We start from the raw sequence: 19160 nt of genomic DNA, 5'->3' as shown, positions 1-19160 counted from the left end.
GCTTGCAAGTATCCCCCATTTTCTTCCAAACATAACGATGGCCATTATGGCCAAACAGTTCTATTTTTGTTTCATCAGACCAGAGGACATTTCTCCAAAAAGTACAATGTGCAGTTGCAAACCATAGTCTGGCTTTTATATGGCAGTTTTGGAGCTGTGGCTTCTTCCTCGCTGTGCGGCCTTTCAGGTTATGTCGATATAGGACTCGTTTTACTGTGGTTATAGATACTTTTGTACCCGTTTCCTCCAGAATCTTGAAAAGGTCCTTTGCTGTTGTTCTGGGATTGATTTGCACATTTTGCACATAAGTATGTTCATCTCTAGGAGACAGAACGCATCTCCTTCCAAGCTGTTTAAAGACACAATCAACTTAGTGTATGTATGACCCACAGGAATTGTGATAAAGTGAATTATAAGTGAAATAATATGTCAACAATTGTTGGAAAAATGTTTTGTGTTATGCACAAAGTAGATGACCTAACCGACTTGCCAAAACGAGTTTGTTGACAAGAAATTTGTGGAGTGTTTGAAAAGCTAGCTTTAATGACCCCAACCTAAGTATATGTAAACTTCTGACTTCAACTTTATACAATGTCACCAATTTTTTTTTAATGTGTTGTTTCTAATTAACACATTTTGTATCATTATCTTTTAAAATTATAACCAGTTTGGTTTGTATTAATCATGTGAGGACTGCGAGATGCATAGCAGGTTTATTGGGTAATATCTGAAAATGTAGCTAGCTCCTGTCTGATGCCATGCATGGTTGCTTTTGGATTGACAATGTAATCCAGACTGGTGTATTCTCCATATCCTTAGCTATCATACTCGAATTCCACTGATTTCAAAACTTGGTCCTCCAGAGAGTGGAGAGCATGCGTATCATGTTAGCTAATGATAGCTATGTAACAGTACACTTTAACTTGACATTGGGATTATGCAGTTTTACTACCCAATACCATTTTTAAAAAGCCGTGTTTGACACGATTACCTAGACATTCTGACCAGCTCCAATAGACAGACGCGTGCTATATGGCAGACCAATCCAAACTCATGTCCAGCCCACTCATTATCTCAGCCAATCATGGCTAGTGGCAAGGTTGTTCACTTTTTCTGTGGCTAAACAACTAGGCTCGTAATTTAACAATTGTATTTGTATTTACAGATGACATACAAGTTTGAAAAAAAACAACACATTTTGATGTTCAAACAGCTATCCTGTGAAGTCATGACTTGCGACATACGCCTAGTTTCCTGAATCGGTTAATTGAAATGAAATCAGTCAAAATACCTCAAAACAAGACATGGTGTCAAGAAGAAGATGAAACGATCCCCACATTGCATTTTCTTGTCATTCTTGCAAGAAATCTGGCCATCCAGTATCTCCACAATATGCTGATTTCTGCCCCATGGAAGCGGGCACATAGTTTTCGTGACATTGTCAGCTATCCTATCTATTCCTGCTGATGTTTAACAGCTTTACTTTCTTTTTTACCTTGTAAATATTTGTATGTGCTTTTTCTATTATATAAATATTTAAGAAAAATAAATCACTCTCTCAGATTTAGCTTTTGCCGAGTATGAGATTATCATTCCTCTATTGCATGCCTTAAAAGCATCCCAGATTATATCCGGGGTCGCTGTTTTCTCTGTTCTATATGTCTAGATTTGTAATGGTAAAGGTTTTTCTTTTTTTGTTTACATATTTAATACATTTCGGGACTTGAAGATATGCTCTGTTCATTCTTCATATTCTGTCGCTAATTTTATTTTATATTGGTGTAATTAAGCATGATACAGGTGAATGATCCGATATCACTATGTCATGGAATTCTTTAACCCAGTAAATTCTTGAGTGCATTTAAAAAAAAAATCTAGTCAAATCTTGAATAGCTTTTCTTACTTTGATAAAAAAAAGGAGCAGTCTTTTGTAGTTGGGAATAGTTATCTCCAGGTGTCCTGTAAATTCTTTGTCGAGTTAAGATTTTTCTGCCTCATTGGAGGATCCTTGAATTTGCTTTTTTTTGTTGCTACGTCGTTAAATCTTGACATATGTGTGATTTAGGTCACATAAATGTCTGTATTTTATTTAACACAGCTTCAATACTATCAAAAACATTTTTTGCCCCTGGTTGGATAAAACAATGAAACTCATGTATATTTTTCAACATGTAAGGTACAATTCAAAATTAGAAAACGGCCTTCTTGATCCATGTGCTGAGATATAATGGAAAACAATGTATTTGTCATGTTCTGACCTTAGTTCCACTGTTTTGGCTTTGTTTTAGTATGGTCAGGGTGTGAGTTGGGGTGGGCAGTCTATGTTCCTTTTTCTATAATTTGGGATTCTGTGTTTGGCCTGGTATGGTTCTCAATCAGAGGCAGCTGTTAATCGTTGTCCCTGATTGAGAACCATACTTAGGTAGCCGGGTTTCACTTTTGAGTTGTGGGTGATTATTTTCTGTGTCTGTGCGTTCCACACGGAACTGTTTCGGTTTGTTATTTCACTTTGTTATTTTTGTATTTTGTCGTGTTCAATTTGTTCTATTAAATATGGACACTTACCACACTGCTCATTGGTCCTCCTCTTCTCCTTCATACGATGACCGTTACAGTATTCTAAGTTGTCAGGATGCCTAAACCTCTGCTGTTACAATAGGGCCTCAACTAGCTCCTTGTTAAAAATTACATCTACCCTTTTTTTACCCTTTTTTAAAATGTAAGGTGCCTTGCAAAAGTATTCATCCCCTTGGCGTTTGTCCTATTTTGTTGCATTACAAGCTGCAATTTAAATGGATTTCATGTAATGAACATATACAAAATAGTCCAAATTGGTGAAGTGAAATGAAAAAAATGACTTGTTTTAAAACATTCTAAAAAATAAAAAAGTGGTGCGTGCATATGTATTCACCCCCTTTGCTATGACGCCATAAAAAAGATCTGGTGGATTCAATTACCTCAGAAGTCACAATTAGTTAAATAAAGTCCACATGTGTGCAATCTAAGTGTCACATGATCTGTCACATGATCTCAGGATATATACACCTGTTCTGAAAGGCCCCAGAGTCTGCAACACCACTAAGCAAGAAATACCATGAAGACCAAGGAGCTCTCCAAACAGGTCATGGACAAAGTTGTGGAGAAGTACAGATCAGGGTTGTGTTCTAAAAATAATATCAGAAACTTTAAACATCGCATGGAGCACCATTAAATCCATTCTAAAAAAATGGAAAGAATATGGCACCACAACAGACGTGTCAAGAGAGGGCCACCCACCAAAACTCATACACCAGGCAAGGAGGGCATTAATCAGAGAGGCAACAAAGAGACCAAAGATAACCCTCAAGGAGCTGCAAAGCTCCACAGCGGAGATGGGAGTATCTGTCCATAGGACCACTTTAAACCCGGTTCAGTCTTAAATTGGATTGTTTACTTACATATTAGCGATACCTGATGATTGATTGGATACGTTTTTTTGACTTGTTTGGACTAAGTGTATTGGTAATTTTTGTGATTCCTTTGTATGCATGTTGAACTAGTGGGAAAAAATCCCAGTGGCTAGATGTGCCAAGATTTTGAGACTTTGACTTTGGTGGGGTGAAGGTACATCATAGGTACACTTCAACTGTGACAGACAAAATGGGGGAAAAAATCCAAAAAATCACATTGTAGGATTTTTAATTAATTTATTTGCAAATTATGGTGTAAAGTAAGTATTTGGTCAATAACAAAAGTTTATCTCAATACTTTGTTATATACCCTTTGTTGGCAATGACAGAGGTCAAACTTTTCTGTAAGTCTTCACAAGGTTTTCACACACTGTTGCTGGTATTTTGGCCCATTCCTCCATGCAGATCTCCTCTAGAGCAGTGATGTTTTGGGGCTGTTGCTGGGCAACACAGACTTTCAACTCCCTCCAAAGATTTTCTATGGGGTTGTGATCTGGAGACTGGCTAGGCCACTCCAGGACCTTGAAATGCTTCTTACGAAGCCACTCATTTGTTGCCCGGGCGGTGTTTTTTGGATCATTGTCATGCTGAAAGACCCAGCCACATTTCATCTTCAATGCCCTTGCTGATGGAAGGAGGTTTTCACTCAAAATCTCACAATACATGGCCCCATTCATTCTTTCCTTTACACGGATCAGTCGTCCTGTTCCCTTTGCAGAAAAACAGCCCCAAAGCATGATGTTTCCACCCCATGCTTCACAGTAGGTATGGTGTTCTTTGGATGCAACTCAGCATTCTTTGTCCTCCAAACATGACGAGTTGAGTTTTTACCAAAAAGTTATATTTTGGTTTCATCTGACCATATGACATTCTCCCAATCTTCTTCTAGATCATCCAAATGCTCTCTAGCAAACTTCAGATGAGCCTGGACATGTACTGGCTTAAGCAGGGGCACACGTCTGGCACTGCAGGATTTGAGTCCCTGGCGGCGTAGTGTGTTACTGATGGTAGGCTTTGTTACTTTGGTCCCAGCTCTCTGCATGTCATTCACTAGGTCCCGCCGTGTGGTTCTGGGATTTTTGCTCACCGTTCTTGTGATCATTTTGACCCCACGGGGTGAGATCTTGCGTGGAGCCCCAGATCGAGGGAGATTATCAGTGGTCTTGTATGTCTTCCATTTCCTAATAATTGCTCCCACAGTTGATTTCTTCAAACCAAGCTGCTTACTTATTGCAGTCTTTTATACTGATAACAAGTTCAAACAGGTGTCATTTATACAGGTAACGAGTGGAGGACAGAGGAGCCTCTTAAAGAAGAAGATACAGGTCTGTGAGAGCCAGAAATCTTGCTTGTTTGTAGGTGACCAAATACTTATTTTCCACCATAATTAGCAAATAAATTCATAAAAGAATCGTATAATGTGATTTTCTGGATTTTTTTTCTCATTTTGTCTGACATAGTTGAAGTGTACATATGATGACAATTACAGGTCTCTCATCTTTTTAAGTGGGAGAACTTGCACAATTGGTGGCTGACTAAATACTTTTTTGCCCCACTGTATATCTGATTCCCAATCAGAGACAACGATAGACAGCTGCCTCCGATTGGGAATCAAACACACCAACATAGAAACAGAAAACCTAGAATGCCCACCCTAATCACACCCTGACCTAACCAAATATTGAAATGAAAAGGCTCTCTAAGGTCAAGGTGTGACAGATGGCGAGGAACCACTATCACTGCCTGGCCATCCCAAGTTTATCGGGCAAGTCAATTTTGCATTTCTGCAGTTTTTTTGAGCATGTCACATTCGTGATGGTAAATGCCCATTGAAACATATTTCATATTGCACATGCACCTGGTGATTGGAATGGGTTAGCAGGACCACATTTTAAAATGTTTTTTAATGCCTTTAGGGGGGTGCAAAATGTCTACGGTTGGGTTGGGAGCACTCCCTGCCCGTGCCCATCCCTGGTCATTTTGGACGTTTTTCAAAAAATCATTAATAAACAAGTCCCACTTCTCCATCATCATACATGACATATAGACCATCTAGGTTGATTCATGGCTTAACATAGTGCTGTATATCATTTGGGCAGTATAAATGCCATTTGGACATGGTTCACTGACTTTTGGATTTGGAAACCGACTTCCTGTGATCGTACATGGCAAATGGACATAACATCCTGATTTGGCACTTTCAATACTCATATTGCATTTGGACATTACTTTTGGCATTTGGCAATGGTTCATTGACTTTTGTCTTCCTATGCAATCATATTGCAAATGGACAATTAAAACAATATGACAAAAGTATGTTCATACAGTTCTTAGACATGTATAATTGACCCAAATAAATCTAAAGATTTTCAAAAAACGGTCCAGAAAGCACATTTATAAGGGGGTGATAAGTTTTAGAATTTTTTTTCTAATTTAAAAAATTTGACCCTTGACTTGATGTGAATTTGCAATATGAAAATTTACAGGTAGAGCGCCCTGGCCATCTATTGGATTTTTGCTGCGTGACACTTGGCATTTGCCATATGGCATTTGCAATAAGTTTGGAATGAAACGATGTCCATTTGAGTGTTTATTGTACATCGTGTATCTGTTTCGTACGGTCCCAATAAGTTCCCATTAATTTTTGTCCATTTCATGGGGGTATTCCCTTACGTACCCACAGCACTGCCGGGAAGTGGAACTGAGATTTTATACATTTTTCATCCAGTGACTGTCTGATCTGGATGTACTCCTTTCATCTTTTTCAGCTTTTGCAGACAGGTTCTGGATGAAACAAATGGTCTGGCCATGGATTTTGATCTCCTTTCTCCCTTGTACCTTCAGAATGTTGACTTTGATTTGATAGTTCCACAGTTTGAAGATCACCATGTGTGGCTATTTAGCGTTCTTCCGTTTCACGCTGATCCTATGGCATCTTTGGGGCGGCAGGATAGCCTAGTGGTTAGAGCATTGGACTAGTAACCGAAAAGTTGCAAGTTCAAATCCCCGAGCTGACAAGGTACAAATCTGTCGTTCTGCCCCTGAACAGGCAGTTAACCCACTGTCCTAGGCCGTCATTGAAAATAAGGATTTGTTCTTAACTGACTTGCCTAGAACCTCTTGATACTCCCCATCCCGGAGCGTAATCATCGACTGACACTAATTAGCATAACACAACAGACATAAATATTCCTATTCATGAAAATCACAAGTGAAATATATTGAGACACAGCTTAGCCTTTTGTTAATCACCCTGTCATCTCAGATTTTCAAAATATGCTTTATAGCCAAAGCAAGACAAGCATTTGTGTAAGTTTATCGGTAGCCTAGTATAGCATTATGTCCAGCTAGCAGCAGGTAACTTGGTCACGGAAATAGAAAAGCAATCAAATTAGATCGTTTACCTTTGATGAGCTTCGGATGTTTTCACTCACGAGACTCCCAGTTAGATAGCCAATGTTCCATTTTTCCAAAAATATTATTTTTGTAGGCGAAATAGCTCCGTTTGTTCTTCACATTTGGCTGAAAAATTGACCGGTAATTGCAGTTACGAAAACGCTGAAAAATATTCCAAATTAGCTCCATAATATCAACAGAAACATGGCAAACGTGGTTTATAATCAATTCTCAAGGTGTTTTTCAAATATCTATTCGATAATATATCCACCGGGACAATTGGTTTTTCAGTAGGACCGATTGGAAAAATGGCTACCTCTGTATTTTACGCGAGAATCACCCTGAGAGCCATCAGGTGACCACTTACACAATGTAGCCGCGTACGGGTATTCTTCAACATAAATGCGTAAAACTACGTCACAATGCTGTAGACACCTTGGGGAATACGTAGAAAAAGTAATCTGGTTGATAGCCCATTCACTGCTCAATAGGGACGCATTGGAACACCGAGCTTTCAAAACATGAGGCACTTCCGGAGTGGATTTTTCTCAGGCTTTCGCCAGCAATATCAGTTCTGTTATACTCACAGACAATATTTTTACAGTTTTGGAAACTTTAGAGTGTTTTCTATCCTAAACTGTCAATTATATGCATATTCTAGCATCTTGTCCTGACAAAATATCCCGTTTACTTTGGGTACGTTATTTTTCCAAAAATGAAAATACTGCCCCCTAGTCACAACAGGGTGAAATAAAATAAAGTTCCATATATTCTCATGTTTTTTCATCTCATTTTGTTGGTCCAATTCATCTTCTTAAGTTTTCAGCTTCGTTTCCAAAAGACAAATTTAGTTGTTTTGTTCGTTCATCCGCAAACGTTGGTTGTGCATTTCTGACATGGTGGCTTCTACTTTCTTTTCAAACAAGTCTACTTTTTTCTATTTTCTTGGATAACCTTTAACTGTTAATTTCTCTCATTTGCATCTACAAGTTGCTGCTTGTCTTTTCCTTTGGGGTAAGCCATGGCTTGTTGGATTCATGTTGCCGAGCCACTTTACCAACTGATTGGTTTTCTGTTGTACATAACTGGTTGTTCGCACTCTCCCAGTTGCTTGGGTATATGTTGATTTATCAATTTTTAGGCTTGTTTAAACTTTTTTGTCTGGTTTCTACATATTACCACAGTTTTGTCAGTACAAAATGGAGCTACTCACACCCGATGCGTCCTATCGGTACGCGCATGTGCCTTTTGACTCTGATGGTATCTCAAAAACTTTGGGTCAACATTTGGATAATATTTTTGCCGATATGTCATTTGACTAATAGAGACTGTGCAACCCTGTGAACTGAATGAGCCCGTGCCTTTTAAGCAAAATGATGAGGTGTGGATACGCTCTGATGAGGTGTGCCATACGTCATCAGGTAGCTCACCACTCATGTCTTGCTCCCATGCAGATTTTAGTAATTGCCTAGGAACGCAAATTAATGTTCTGTATCATGTCATATAATCTGGAGATTGTGCCCTTCAGATTGGGGTTAAGATCAGTATCTCTCAGCTGGACATGTATGGGGCAGGAGTGGAAATGAAGGGAAATGTTTTTTTAGTTTGGAGGATACCTACAAAAGTGTCTATTGGGAATACAGTACTACGGTCCACCCTCAGAGTATCAAATCAGACAATTATATTTTTTACAACAAAAAACACCAGACCATTCCTATGCCAGAACTGGAATACTGTGTCAATAAAAAGATGATTAGATGTTAAATGAGGAGAAGCAGCTTGCTTTGTTAAGGTTAAAGTTATATTTTAAGGGAGTTCGTGACAATGGGATTCAAAAAATGGGTGCCGAGGTTCATTGGCAGTGGGTAGCACACTAATGAGAAAGGAGAAGTTTGAAGACTTGACTTGAACTCCATGATAGCGAGAATCTTTGCTATATCTAATACCTCTCTATCCTGAAATAATATTTACCACGACAATAGTTTTATATATTTTGTGTTTACATTGAAGCTGTACTAGAGAATGGAAACAATAACATTGTAGAGTTTATCTGAACATATAAAGGCTCATGCTGTAAGGAACAGGCCTTTTGTGTTTTTTGTGTTTTTACCTATGGTGGGAAGAAACAAAAGAACAACATAATTATTTCCTAGGTAAATAGCACGTAGTGGTAATACAGATGGGAACACACATGATGAATCCTTCTCAGAAAAGTGGAAACTAACAATGTCAATTGATGAAGGAAGTTACTATGAAACATGGGTCAAAAAACTGGGGCATTCCCCATTTTAAAAATGTAGAACTAAGAACAGATATAGCCCGTGGTTCACTCCAGACATGCCTGCCCTTGACCAGCACAACCACATCCTGTGACATACTGCATTAGCATCGAATAGTCCCCACGATATGCAACTTTTCAGAGAAGTTAGGAACCAAAATACACAGGCAGTTAGGAAAGCAAAGGCTAGCTTTTTCAAACAGAAATTTGCATCCTGTAGCACAAACTCCAACATTCCCAGAGACACTGTAAAGTCCATGGAGAATAAGAGCACCTCCTCCCACCTGCCCACTGCACTGAGGCTGGAAACACTGTCACCACCGATAAATTTACAATAATCGAGAATTTCAACAAGCATTTTTCTACGGCTGGCCATGCTTTCCACCTGGCTACCCCTACCCCGGCCAACAGCTCTTCACCCCCCACACAACTTGCCCAAGCCTCCCACACTTTTCCTTCACCCAAATTCAGATAGTTGATGTTCTGAAAAAGATGCAAAATATGGAGCCTTTCAAATCAGCAGGGCTAGACAATCTGGACCCTCTCTTCCTAGAATTATCTGCCACCATCGTTGCAACCCCTATTACTAGCTTGTTTAACCTCTTTTTTGTATCGTCTGAGATTCCCAAAGATTGGAAAGCTGCCGCGGTCATCCCACCCTTCAAAGGGGGAGACACTTAGACCCAAACTGTTACAGACCTATGTCCATCCTGCCCTGCGTTTCTAAAGTCTTCGAAGGCCAAGTTAACAGACAGATCACCAACCATTTCAAATCCCACCGTACCTTCTACACTATGCAATCGGTTTTCCGAGCCGGTCATGGGTGTACCTCAGCCACGCTCAAGGTCCTAAACGATATCATAACTGCCATCAATAAAAGACAGTACTGTGCAGCAGTCTTCATCGACCTGGCCAAGGCATTCGACTCTGTCAATCACCGCATTCTTATTGGCAGACTCAACAGCTTTGGTTTCTCAAATGACTGCATCGCCTGGTTCACCAACTACTTCTCAGAAAGTGTTCAGCCATTTGTCCGGACCTCTAGCAGTCTCTATGGGGGTGCCACAGGGTTCAATACTCTGGCCGACTCTTTTCTACGTATGTATCAATGATGTCGCTCTTGTTGCTGGTGATTCTCTGATCCACCTCTAAGCAGACGACATCATTCTGTATACTTCTGGCCCTTCTTTGGACACTGTGTTAAAAAACCTCCAGACGAGCTTCAATGCCATACAACACTCCTTCCGTGGCTTCCAACTGCTCTTAAATGTAAGTAAAACTAAACGCAAGCTCTTCAACCGATCGCTGCCCTCATCCGCCCGTCTAGCATCACCACTCTGGACGGTCCTGACTTAGAATATGTGGACAACTACAAATAACTAGGTGTCTGGTTAGACTGTAAACTCTCCTTCCAGACGCATATTAAACATCTCCAATCCAAAATTAAATCTAGAATTGTCTTCCTATTTCGCAACAAAGCCTCCTTCACTTATGCTGCTAAACATATCCTCGTAAAACTGACTATCCTACCAATCCTTGACTTCGACGATGTCATTTACAAAATAGCCTCCAATACTCTACTCAGTAAATTGGATGTAGTTTTGTCACCAAAGCCCCATATACTACCTACCACTGCGACCTGTATGTTCTCGTTGGCTGGCCCCCACTTTATATTCATCGCCAATCCCACTGGCTCCAGGTCATCTATAAGTCGCTGCTAGGTAAAGCCCCACCTTATCTCAGCTCACTGGTCACGATAGCAACACCCACCTGTAGCACGTGCTCCAGCAGGTATATTTCACTGGTCACCCCGAAAGCCAACTCCCCATTTGGCCGCCTGTCCTTCCTGTTCTCTGCTGCCAATGACTGGAACAAATCTCAAAAATCACTGAAGCTGGAGACTAATATCTCCCTCACTAACTTTAAGCATCAGCAGTCAGAGCAGCTTACCGATCATTGCACCTGTACACATCACCTGTACACAGCCTATCTGTAAATAGCCTACGCAACTACCTCATCCCCATATACAGTATATTTATATGTTTTGCTCCTTTGCACCCCAGTATCTCTACTTACATCATCTTCTGCACATCTATCACTCCAGTGTAAATGCTAAATTGTAATTATTTCACCACTATGGCCTTTTCATTTCCTTATCTCCCTAATCTTACTACATGCACTGTCCCACTGTTGACAGTGCATGTCAGAGCAAACACCAAGCCTTGAGGTCAAAGGGATTATCCGTAGAGCTCCAAGACAGGATTGTGTCAAGGCACAGATCAGGGGAAGGTTTGCAGCATTGAAGGTCCCCAAGAACACAGTGGCTTCCATCATTCTTAAATTGAAGAAATTTAGAACCATCAAGACCTTTTCTAGAGCTGACCGCATGATCAGACTGAGTAATCGGTTGAGAAGGGCGTTGGTCAGGGATGTTACCAAGACCTGATTGTTACTCTGACAGACCTCCAGAGTTTCTCTGGAGATGGGAGAACCTTCCAGAAGGACAACCATCTCTGCAGCACTCCACCAATCAGACCTTTAAAAGGCACATGATGTCACGACCGTCTTCCTGGAAATGACCGGACCAAGGTGCATCGTCGTGAGCGTACATTTTCCTTTATAATTGAAATGACGCCAACAAAACAAGAAACAAAGAAACAACCGTGAAGCTTACAAGGGCTATAGAGCCACTAACAAAGATAACTACCCACAAAAGCAAAAGGAAAAAAGGCTGCCTAAGTATGATTCCCAATCAGAGACAACAATAGACAGCTGCCTCTGATTGAGAACCACACCCGGCCAAACACAAAGAAATAGAAAACATAGAAATAAAGAAGCTAGAATGCCCACCCAAGTCACACCCTGGCCTACCCAAAATAGAGAATAAAAGCCTCTCTATGGCCAGGGCGTGACACATGACAGCCTGGTTGGTTTGCCAAAAGGCAGCTAAAGACTCTCAGACCATGGGAAACAAGATCCTATGGTCTGATGAGACCAATAACTATTTGGCCTGAATACCAAGCGTCACTTCAGGAGGAAACCTGGCACCATCCCTTCTGTGAAGCATGGTGGTGTTAGCATCATGCTGTGGGCATGTTTGTCAGCGGCAGGGACTGGGAGACTGGGCAGGATCTAGGGAAAGATGAATGGAGCAAAATACAGAGAGAACCTTGATGAAACCCAGCTCCAGAGTGCTCAGAACCTCAGACTAGGGCAAAGGTTCACCTTCCAACAGGACAATGACCCTAAGCACACAGCCAAGACATCACAGAAGTGGCTATGGAACAAGTCTCTGAATGTCCTTGATTGTCCCAGCCAAAGCCCAGACTTTAACCCGATTGAACATCTATGGAGTGACCTGAAATTAGCGATGCAGCGACACTTCCCACCCAACCTGACAGAGCTTGAGAGGATCTGCAGAGAAGAATGGGAGAAACTTCCCAAAATACACGTGTGCCAAGCTTGTAATGTCGTACCCAAGAAGACTTGAGGCTGTAATCACTGCCAATGGTGCTTTAACAAAGTACTGAGTAAAGGGTCTGAATACTTGTGATAAATGTGATTTGAGTTTTTGGTTTTGATTTGTCATTATGGGGTATTCTGTGTAGATTGAGTTTGTGTAGATTGATTTAATGAATTTTAGAATAAGTCTAATGTAACAAAATGTGGAAAAAGTCAAGGGGCCTGAATACTTTCGAGATGCACTGTAGGTATTCACTCCCTTTGGATTTTTTCCCCCATGTTGATCCATTACAAAATGGGATTAAAATACAGTGCCTTCAGAAAATGTTCACACCCCTTTACTTTTTCCACATTGTGTTGTCTTACAGCCTGAATTTCAATTGATTCACTAAACACTAAACAGATGAGCCAGGATAATATCCATGGGCAATGTCTACAGCGCTGAGCCAACGACAGAGCCGGAGCACTCGGTTGATTCCCCAATGCTACATATTTTCCTGAGAAATGAGGTGCAGTAATTCCGATTGGTCTCTTCATACACAAGTGTCGGACCGAGAGCTCATTTTGGACAGCTGGCCCTGAAACACATGCAGGGCTACAGCGACATGCACATGCATGCACACATGCACGCATACACTCATGAAATATACGAATATACAGATACACTGACACACACACAGACAGAAGGCAAAAAGAGTTGTGTCAAGATAAGTTCACATTCTGCTCACACACAGGCTGATTCAAACCGACATTACACACACGTAAACTTTCTGTCAATATTGCCCTTTCTTTCACTTGCACACATTTTCTTTGTCATTGCTATTGTGTATATCTCTCTCATTTCCCGCCCAATTTCTGTTGTTGTAGTCTGATGTCCTTTCATCCCGCTGGGAACACCATGTCATTTCAACTTTGAAATGTCGGTCATTTTTGGTTGAGACATTGATCAATGAGATTTCAACCTTTATCCACCCACTCCAAAAGACATCCAGAATTTTGTTGAATTCCCAATGTGTTATCACTCCACTTTAAACCATTTAAAACCACACAAAGTTAAAATGGGAATACAATGTCAGATATTTTGTATTTATACAACAACTTAATGTGTTATTACTCTACTTCATCTAATAGCAAAGCCAGATGACATGGAATGTAGCTGAGATTACATTAACGTACGTACAGTGCCTTCAGAAAGTATTCATACCCCTTAACTTATTCCACATTTTGTTGTGTTATGGCCTGAATTCAACATGGATTATATTGTTTTTTCACACATCTACACACAATACCCCATAATGACAAAGTGGAAAAAAGTTTTATACATTTATGCTAAATTATTGACAATAAATTAAATACAGAAATATCTCCTTTAAATAACTATTCACACCCCTGACTCAATACTTTGTAGAAACACTATTAGCAGTGTTTATAATTAAAGTGCAGCAGTAAAATAACAATAGCGAGCCTATATAGAGGGGGGTACCGAAACAGAGTCAATGTGCAGGGGCACCGGATAGTTGAGGTGGTATGTGCATGTAGGTAGAGTTATTAAAAGGAATATGCATAGATGACAACAGAGAGTAGCAGTGGTGTAAAGAGGGGGTGGTGGGGGGGGGCATTGCAAATAGTCTTGGTAGCCATTTGACTTGATCTTCAGGAGTCTTATGGCTTGGGGGTAGAAGCTGTTTAGAAGCCTCTTGGACTTAGACTTGGCGCTCCGGTACGGCTTGCCATGCGGTAGCAGAGAGAACAGTCTATGGTCGCTGGAGATTTTGACAATTTTTAGGGCCTTCCTCTGACACCGCCTGGTATAGAGGTCCTGGATGGCAGGAAGCTTGGCCCCAGTGAGGTACTGGGCTTGGGGGTAGAAGCTGTTTAGAAGCATCTTGGACTTAGACTTGGCGCTCCGGTACGGTAATAACTCTACCTACATGCACATACCACTATCCTCTGAAGTGCCTTGCGGTCAGAGGCCGAGCAGTTGCCATACCAGGCAGTGATGCAACCAGTCATAATGCTATCGATAGTGCAGGTGTACAACCTTTGGAGGATCTGAGGACCCATGCCAAATCTTTTCAGTTTCCTGAGGGGGAACAGGTTTTGTTGTGCCCTCTTCACGACCGTCTTCGTGTGCCTGGACCATGTTAGTTTGTTGGTGATGTGGACACCAAGCTCTCAACCTTCGCCACTAGAATGGGGGCGTGCTCGGTCCTCTTTTTCCTGTAATCAAGAATCATCTCCTTTGTCTTGATCACGTTGAGGGAGATGTTGTTATCCTGGCACCACACGGCCCTGTCTCTGACCTCCTCCCTATAGGCGGCATCATCATCATCGGTGATCAGACCTACCACTGTTGTGACATTGGCATTCTTAATGATGGTATTGGAGTCGTGCCTGGTCGTGCATTCATGAGTGAACAAGGAGTGCAGGAGGGGACTGTGCACGCACAGCTGAGGGGCTCCCTTGTTGAGGATCAGCTTGGCAGATGTGTTGTTGCCTACCCTTACCACCTGGGGCCGGCCCGTCAGGAAATCCAGGATCCAGTTGCACAGGGAGGTGTTTATTCCCAGGATCCATAGCTTAGTGATGAGCTTTGAGGGCACTATGGTGTTGAACACTGATCTGTAGTCAATGAATAGCATTCTCACATAGGTGTTGCTATTGTCCAGGTGGGAAAGGGCAGTGTGGAGTGCAATAGAGATTGCATCATCTGTGGATCAAATTGGAGTGGGTCTAGGGTTTCTGGGATAATGGTCTTGATGTGAGCCATGACCAGCCTTTCAAAGTACTTCGTGGCTACAGACATGAGTGCTACGGGTCAGTAGTCATTTAGGCAGGTTACCTTAGTGTTCTTGGGCATTGGGACTATGGGGGTCTTCTTGAAACATGTTGGTATTACAGATTCAGACAGGGAGAGGTTGATCTTAGTCCTGTATTGATGCTTTGCCTGTTTGATGGTTCATCAGAGGGCATAGCAGGATTTCTTATAAGCTTCCTTGTTAATGTAGCTTCCTGTAATTAATAACTTCACCATGCACAAAATATATTCAATATCAGCTTTTTTTTTATTTTCACCCATCACCAATAGGTGCTCTTGTTTGCAAGGCATTGGAAAACTTCCCTGGTCTTTGTGGTTGAATCTGTGTTTGAAATGCTCTCCTCGACTGAGGGACCTTACAGATATGTGTGGGGTACAGAGATGAGGTTTTCATTCAAAAATTATGTTAACCACTATTATTCCACACAGAGTGAGTCCATGCAACTTATTATGTGACTTGTTAAGCAATGCTTTACTTCTGATCCTATTTAGGCTTGTCATAACAAAGGGGTTGAATACTTATTGACTCAAGACATTTCAGCTTTTCATTTTTAAATATAATTGCACTTTGACTTTAAGGGGTATTGTGTGTGGTACAGTTCACACACAATACCCCAGATTATATGTATCGGTATAAATCAATCACCCTATACAGTTAATTTCACAATCAATGTCAAAAGCTCTATCACATAGGCAAGGACAGAAGCCCCAAGAGTGTGTCCTGTGTGCATCCTTGTGTGTGTTTGTGTGTGTGTGGATTAGCATGGTACAATAACAACTACATGCATTTCTGTTTCAGAATATAAACCAGAGGCATTTTTTTTCATGGTTGTTTTCATATTGAAGTGTCTGTTAGTGAGCTTAATGACTCATGCTGAATGAGCTACAATACACCTTCAGAGGAGTGGACGATGACAAAAAGAGATCCAGAGACGCATTACAGTTAACTGAGAAATCCAGACACCAAGCCTGTGGCCTTGTGGGGATGGAGGAGTGTCATTCCCACAATAGAGTGCCTTTATTAAGTTAATAACAACTAAATGAGCTCTCTCATGCCCTGTTCCCCGTTCAGTATGCACCGGTGCTATTGTTTGTGTTCTGCCAGGTTTACCTTTCAAACGCGCTGGGGGACATTAAAGCAATGACACTGATGTTTGTTATTGCGCTACAGCTGAGCTCATGGTGGTTCTGGATTTAGCCAATCAGTAACACACAAGAGGAGCACACAGACACACATATACTGAAACATGCACACACTCACTCACACTCAAACACACACTTCAACTACAAAAAAATGAACAAAAACATGGGTGATCAGAAATGATGCAAGACATGTTACTATTCTGTCTGCTAGTTTCATAGCTGATCAATCAACCCAGACAAACAATTCAAAAAACATGCTAATTACCTTCAATCCATCAGGATCTGGTGTACAAATGAAAATTGTCTGAGGGTGGTGCCATAGAAACTAAGATGAGCCTCTCAGAGGATGGGTACTAAGTCTTACTTGTAACATTTAAGAAAGTCAGCTTAATCAACTTGCTTGAGTCAACACCACATCAAGAAGGCTAAGACAACTTCCCACCAAGCACAGACGTCAGTTCAATGTCTAGTTTTGATTTACATTTGGTTGTTGTCAACTAACGTGAATTCAATGTGAAATCAACAAAGAAAGTACACCTTGTCATTTTATTTAGGTAAAAAGTTGGGTTAAAAAAAAGATCTTACATTGATTACTTTTTCAGTGTTCAGTGTTCCATGCTGATTCAATATCATCCCATATCATTTTGTTGTTTATATGACATGTTTTTTTATGACAACCAGTTTTTGCCCAGTTTGTTGGGATGGGAGCATTCTCGATTCAATGTCGCAATCTGTCATTTATAAATATGACTCCCTCACGGGGTCTGGAGGAAAAGGACACATATTGCAGAGGAAAACAAACATCTATTAAACCAATTCGTTATCTTTTTAATCAGCTGAAATGTATTGCTATCAAAGAGCTAAGGAGTGTTACCCAACAAGGGGCTAACTATAGACAACATTAACTTGCTTAGTAAACAAAAGTAGAATACTTGAATATGATGCAAATGTTTTCTGTTGCAAGAGTTGTTACAGAATCATACTTCCACAATGAGTAACTAATTAGAGGACCTTTGGTGTTACTGTATGCTTTGCTAGGAAGATTTTTGGAACTAAGATATCCATTTCATTGTGATAGGATGCCACTACGCTCCTAGAAAAACGGTTCCAAGAGTTATGCAGCTGTCCCCATAAGAGAACCCTCTTTGGTTCCAGGTAGAACACTTTTAGGTTCCATGTAACCCTGTGTGGAAAGGGTTATATATGGAACCCAAAAGAGTACTACCTGGAACCAAAAGAGTTCTACCTGAAGCCAAAAGGGATTCTTCAAATGGGTCTCGTATGGGGACAGCCAAATAACCCAGATAATTTGTTGGTTCAGATAGCACGTTTTTTTTTACGAGTGTACTTGGCAAAGACCATCCCAAAACCCAGTCCTAGTTTCTAAGCCTTACCATTGAACATGCCATGGCAATGAAGGAATATCACTGTAACTCAAACTCCCATCCTCATCAGATAGAGCAGAATCAGGCCCTGAGGATCAGGATGATCAAGCATCAGCCTGTAGCCCTGGTTGTCTCTTTCTCTCATTTTGCTCTCACCTGCCAACTCATTCGCAATCCCTCTGGTTTCTCCCCATCCTCAAGTTTGCTAGTTTTCGGCTGCTGGCTCACCCTGAAAAGAGAAGAGAGGAAAAAATTACTCAATATGAATACTTAAAAAAATGTGTTTACAATGACAAGCTGCTTGGATGACACTCAGTTTCGTTGTTTCCTCACTTGGCAATGGCGGCTAGCGGAGGGCATTGATATCGAGGAGAGGGTGCCAAGGTCTTTGTTGTAGCGGGGCGAGTGTAGTCCCGCCAAAGCAAGGGCTTAGCAAATGAAAATGTTCTACCAGATAGGCATGGAATCGCAATGAATCATATTAGTACACCCCACTCCAGCTATAGACCGACACAGAATACAGGCTAGGACTATATCGACTATGGCTGCAGACGATGTTGGAAGACTGAACCGGTTTTCATCAAAATCATGCTCCTGAACTTTGGGGTCAAGTAAGTATTTTTTAACCACCTGCTTTTGGGCTGGGTGTGTCAATGTGTAGTTAATACAGTACATGCATAATCTGTGAGCAGAATTAGTCTTACCTAGCCACAAAATCATTGGTTTGAAAGCAACTTTTTTTCTGGATTCTATGCCGCGTCATTTTTCCTTTCTAGGGCCAGCCCCCTAGCAATTTGAGTTCTAGCCAATGAGCCTCATACCCTCACCATTTGAGTGTCAGCTAGCAAGATGCACAAACAGCAGAACGAGAGAAAGAGCAATAAAGTGGTGCACATATCTGCAAAAGTGTGATGTGGCACGCAATTTTTGGAGAACACTTGGCTCGTTAGCGCTACTTTCAGTACAACTGGCAAAAAAGTGTTCAAAACTACCGGAGAATCTCTTTAACACTAGATAAGCCAGGCCTCACCTCCCAAGTGGCGCATTGGTCAAAGGCACTGCATCACAGTGTTGCAGCGTCACTACAGCCTGGGGTTTGATCGGATTGGATGTTTAGAAGCACGGTTTGTCGGGTCATGTTTCGGAGGACGCATGACTCAACCTTCGCCTCTTCCGAGCCCGTTGGGGAGTTGCAGCCACATCGTAATCATGAAATTGGGGAGAAAAAA

At 41.2% G+C, this 19160-nt stretch overlaps 1 protein-coding gene across 1 annotated transcript in view; it reads right to left on the bottom strand.

The window, feature by feature from the left end:
• LOC112252516 (leucine-rich repeat-containing protein 4C-like) overlaps nucleotides 1-19160 on the bottom strand; it is a 144919-nt gene that overhangs the window by 25799 nt on the left and 99960 nt on the right. The window contains exon 2 of the mRNA XM_024423800.2: nucleotides 18088-18160. The gene's annotated coding sequence lies outside the window, so the exon portion shown is untranslated. The remainder of the gene's footprint in view (nucleotides 1-18087; nucleotides 18161-19160) is intronic.

Source organism: Oncorhynchus tshawytscha, linkage group LG06, assembly GCF_018296145.1.
Source record: "Oncorhynchus tshawytscha isolate Ot180627B linkage group LG06, Otsh_v2.0, whole genome shotgun sequence".
Classification (NCBI taxonomy): domain Eukaryota; kingdom Metazoa; phylum Chordata; class Actinopteri; order Salmoniformes; family Salmonidae; genus Oncorhynchus; species Oncorhynchus tshawytscha.
This window is presented reverse-complemented; position numbering and strand designations above follow the sequence as displayed.